The sequence below is a fragment of the Solanum lycopersicum genome, chromosome 7 (assembly GCF_036512215.1).
Source record: "Solanum lycopersicum chromosome 7, SLM_r2.1".
Taxonomy (NCBI): domain Eukaryota; kingdom Viridiplantae; phylum Streptophyta; class Magnoliopsida; order Solanales; family Solanaceae; genus Solanum; species Solanum lycopersicum.
The window spans coordinates 7,383,340-7,389,339 of record NC_090806.1 but is presented as its reverse complement, the minus strand read 5'-3'; positions in this window follow the sequence as shown (position 1 = coordinate 7,389,339).

Sequence of the window (6,000 nt, the reverse complement as noted above, 5' to 3'; positions counted from 1 at the left end):
TTATCATGGAACTTTAGGAAAAATCAATTTCTCCTCACTCTATGGGAGGATTTCGGAGAAATTGAAGGAAATGAAATCGAAGCAAAAATGGAAAAAGAGACGGATCTTATTGTAATACGGTGCAACAGAAAAAAATAAAATCCGTATATATCTATTCTAATAATCAAAATAACATTACTTTATATTATTTATATACTATAATTTAATTCTTATAATTTATAACTAATCACGAGAATAGAGGTAAATCTTTTATTTAAAGTGTCTTGTTCCTCCTTGATTTGTATTCAGTGCCTAGGTTAGTTGCTGCCCCTTTCTTCTTTTTTATCTTTTTTTTAAAATAATTATGTACTAAATTTTATCAACTTAATTTAATTATATGAGCCAAATGGTAAGGGTAATTAAACAAAAAAAAATGAATTTGACCTATCTACCACTCAAGCATATTAATTGTAATATATATGTATCAACTAAATATTCTTAATTATCGAATAGTTTTGAAATACCTTTTTAAATTTTTTGAAAAGAATCAAAATAGTCCTTACTCTCAAAATCACCAAGCGAGTCGTTACGCTAACAATATTCTCTCCCCCACCCCCACATTCTCCACCGTTTTTTCTCTCTTCCTTGATCCTTTAAACACATAATTTCTTCAGGATATCTACCAAAACGATTTTCGTTCATCCTCTCAACACAGAATGAGGATCACTTATATTTAAATATTAATTACTCAATATTAAATATTCTTATGAACTATTCAAACAAACAATTTCACTGCCAAAACTTGTAAATTTTATATATACAAAAAAAATTAAAGCCAATAACAAGAGCACTATTGAAGTAACCAAAATCATTATTACTATTATACCTAGACTCGAGATCGACACTCATATTTTCTTGACTACAACAGTCGTCAACATATTCATAATTTGTTTATTTCATGTATTTGATGTAATATTTTTATGTATTTAAACTTTTATGTTAGTATATCTAAGTTTTTATCTTCTTTATGTTAATTTGTATCTAAGTTATTGATGTCTTCAACTTGATTTCTGTTTTAATATACCTGGTATGTATATGAATATGGATATTGTGAAAACAATTTCACCATCACAATTTTGAAATGGAGTAAAATGGCTATTTTGAAAACACAGAGATCAAGATTGAAGAAATCAAATTGAATTAATGGAAAGAGGAGGTTTTTCTATCACACTGCTACATCAACTATGGATGACTCATAACACGCCGGTTTGGGTTCTGAGAGGACCAAGTATATGATTGTGGTTCCATGGGAGGACTAGAAATTTGCATTGTAATCATGTACAACATGTAGTCATACTATGTTACTATGTCAGTATTCAATTTTTTATTCATCTAATTTCAGTATTGATTGAAAATTTGAATAGGTATACTTTAATTTAGTAAAAATAAATTTAATTAATATTTTATAAAATACTTAAATTTAATTAATATTTTATAAAATACTTAAATTAATCTTAATATTAACAATGTATTGATACTTGTCATTGCTCATGATTTGACTCTCAAAGAGTACTTTTAAAAATTAAAAAAAAGTTACTCAAACACAATTTGTTTATCAAAAATACTTTTCAAGTGAAAATTAACCCAACACATTTGCTTTTTTTTAAAAAGCACTTATCAAAAAGCTATTTAAAAAAATATTTCTAAATATAAATCGTTTTAGTAGCAAAGTCAAACAGACTCTTACAATCATATACTAGGACTAGTGATACTTGTATCATTTTTGGTCGACTGGAACAGTGTAATTATGTTACTAGAAGTTTTAGATTAAATAATATAGTAGATAATAATTTTTTAATATTGTATTATCTAATTTATTTTTTATAATACGTAAATACTTTTCTAAGTTGTGATTTGAAATTTCAGTGATATACCTAAATCTAACTAGAATCTTACAACCCTTTTAAATTATTTTTACGAAAGAGGGTCAACCCTTAAACTATCTGAAATAGCTCATATATACCCTTAAACTCTATTTTGGCTCAAAACTAGCCTTCTCGTTAAACTATTGGGTCAAAAGTGCCCTTCTAATTAACGGAAATTGTTAAATGCCATGTGGATGTCATATGAATGTCACATGGCACCCCCAATAGATTTCCACTGCCACATAGACTATAAGAAAAAGGGTCAAAAGTACCCTTAAACTATCCAAAATAGCTCAAATATACCTTTAAACTATATTTCGGCTCAAAACTACCTTTCCCCTCAAACTATTGGATCAAAAGTGACCTTCTTATTAGCGAAAGTTGTTAAATTCCACATGTGCCACATTGACTAAATCCCTAAATCTTAATTACTCATTTTCCCTCATTTCATTATTGTCCAGAAACGATTTCACTCGTTCTCCCTCATTTCGCGGCTAGGGTTTCATACTTTTCTTCATTGCTGGGTTTCAAAGTGGATATTCGTGGTTATAGGTTAGTAAAATTTTTTCTTATTTTATTGTGTTTACAACTACGATAATCCACTTTGAAACTCAGCTCCGAATAAAGTTATGAAACCTTGGCCGCGAAATGACGAGAAAGTTGTGAAATTCTAACTATCATACTTTAAAATTGTAAACGCAATAAAATAAGAAAAATATTTACTAACCTACAACCATTAATATCCACTTTGAAACTAGCCCCCAAGAAAGCTACGAAGCCTTAGCTGCGAAATTAGGGGAAAGTTGTGAAATCCTAACTATCATGCTTTGAAATCGTAAACATAATAAAATAAGAAAAAATATTTACTAACCTACAAGAATGTATATCCACCTTAAAACCTAGCCACGAAGAAAAGTATGAAACCCTAGCCGTGAAATGAGGGAGAACGGGTGAATATATCATTTCTGAAATAATGAAATGAGAAAGAAAGTCATTAGAATTTACGAATTTATCTATGTGGCAGTGGAACCTTATTGACATGCAATGTGCTATCCACAAGGCATTTAACAACTTCTATTGATAAGAAGGGTACTTTTGATCCAATAGTTTGACGGGAATGATAGTTTCGAGCCGAAATATAGTTTAAGAGTAAATATGAGCTATTTTGGATAGTTTAAGGGTATTTTTGACCCTTTCTATTTAGTCTGCGTAGCAATAGAATTCTATTGGCATGTAATGTGGCATCCATATGGCATCCATGTGGCATTTAACAACTTCCGTTAATAAGAAGGGTACTTTTGACCCAATAGTATAACGGGAAGGGTAGTTTTGAGCCGAAATAAAGTTTAAGGGTATATATGAGCTATTTCGAATAGTTTAAGAGTATTTTTAATCCTTTTTTCTTATTTTTAAATGGAATAAACGAAAGTTTTTATTATGAATGAGGCACATCTCACACTAGTTGTATGAAGGAGTATTTTATTATTATTATATTTAAATTCCTCGGTACTACACTTTGTTTTTCCTTTTGTCTTCTATTTCTTTTTCTTGTTTTTCTCTTTCCTCGTTTTCCTCATTTTCTTTTTTTTCTTAAATTTATTTTGAAACGCATAATTACTATCTCATTTTGTACATATAAAAATAATTATTTACTTATTTGTTTTAATCGTTTTTTTTTAAAAATTATTTTATCATTAAAATTAAAAAGGCATGAGCATACAAAAATTCAAGTTAATTTTTTAAACGGTCTCTTATATCATATATATTGACCACTAAAATTGTTCCTATTTCTTTTTTTTCATTTTTGTTTATAGTACTTTAAAAAATTTCACCTTCATATTTCGTATCATTTTAATTTCAACTTTTAAAATTTATCCAAAACTTATTTTTTACTTTATTTGAAATTGATGTTTGATCACGAAAATTTAAAATGTAACTTTTCAACTTGAAGATATACTTCAAATTTAAAAAATAAATTAGTATAATCTATTTTTAAACTCAATTTTGACTTTTGATATTATATTTAAGTACATTCAAACATGAATATTATTTAAATATTCTTTTAAAAAAATAAAATACAATTTTATTTTCAAATTTTGCTCCATATATTTCAAATATAGTAAAAAAAACATATTAAATACTATGGTCAAATGCCAAATATTTGATAATGTTTAGTTTAATAACAAGTGTTTCACTATTCTTTTTTTTAATGTTTAGTTTAATATTCATGTTTTAATGTACTTAAATATAATATCAAAAGTGAAAAATGAGTGTAAAAACAGATTATACTAACATGATTTTTAAATTTGAAATATACCTTCAAGTTAAAAAGTTGTATTTCAAATTTTCATGATCAAACATCAATTTTCAAATAAAGTAAAAAAAAAATTTAGATTAATTTTAAAAGTAAAAGATAAAATGATACGAAATATGTAGGTGGAAATTTTTAAAGTACTATAAATGAAAATCAGAGAAAAGAAATAGAAATAATTTTAGTGGACAATTTTTATGACATAAGTTAGAATATGCAGAATTAACTTGAACTTTTGTATGCTCATGCCTTTTTTATTTTTAATGATAAAATAATTTTTTTAAACAAAAGAAGATTGGTTAAAACAAATAGGTAAATAATTATTTTTATATGTACAAAATGAGAGAGTAATTAAATCGATTTCAAAATAAATTTAAGAAGAAAAAAAAAGAAAATGACAAAAAAGAGAAAAACAAGAAAGAGAAATACGAGAAAAAAAGTGTAGGTCCCACGAATTCAAATATACTAATAATAAAGTACTATCTCATAAAGCTAGTGTAAGTTGTACCTCATTCATAATAAAATTTTTCGAAATAAACATATACATGATTTTTTGAAAGCAAGGAAAGACCTAAAAAGTTGGACACCTGCCCTTTTTTTTTTTGTCTATGTATAATCAATAGACACATGTAGTTATTTACATTCAGGTTTCCGCCCTATTGTACTTGACATGCTTCTTAGGGAGAACAAGCATGAAACCCGCTGCATATGGCTTATGCGTGTCCCTTCACCTGTTATTAATATTGCGAGATTCGATACAATGAAAGCTTTTCGCTGTCACGACCCAAATCCGGGCCGCGACTGGCACCCACACTTACCCTCCTATGTGAGCGAACCAACCAATCTAAACCTTAACATTTCAATATAATATAAACAGAAAGTAATGCGAAAGACTTAAACTTATTAAATAAAGACCAATTCATTAACTTCTAAAATTCAACATCTATTATTCCCCAAAATCTGGAAGTCATCATCACAAGAACATCTACGATCAAATGACTAAACTAAGAGTATTCTAAAAGCTAAAAATACATAAGAAGCTAGTCCATGCCGGAAGTTCAAGGCATCAAGACTTGAAGAAGAAGACCCAGTCCAAGCTAGAAGCATTAGCTCACCCTGAATATCCGGTATGACGAAGACTGGCTAGAATCACTGCTGAGTTGAAGATGACGGAACGTTTGCTGCACTCCACAAATAACAAGAAGAAAACATAAAAGTAGGGGTCAGTACAAACCACGAGTACTGAGTAGATATCATCGGTCAACTCAAAATAGAGAACAGTATATATCAAGTAATATCATAAATCAACTATAAAACTCAACATGTAGCAACAACAGGTACTATAATCATCAATAAGTACCATCAAGTTCATCCATGAGGGCTCAAGCCTCAATACCATACTCATTTGGGAATTAAGTTCATTAGATTGGATATATTATCATCTTTCAAGATTCATTATCTTTCTTCCTCTTGTGTCGGTACGTGACACTCCGATCCCATACTACTATGTGTCGGTACGTGACACTCCGATCTCCTAATTCTACGTGTCGGTTCGTGACACCCGATCCCCTATATGTGTCAGTACGTGACACTCCGATCTCCTATATGTGTCGGTACGTGACACTCTGATCCCCTATATGTGTCGGTACGTGACACTCCGATCCACTAATACTATGTGTCGGAACGTGACACTCCGATCCACTAATACTATGTGTCGGAACGTGACACTCCGATCCCCTATATGTGTCGGTACGTGACACTCCGATCCCCTATATGTGTCGGTAC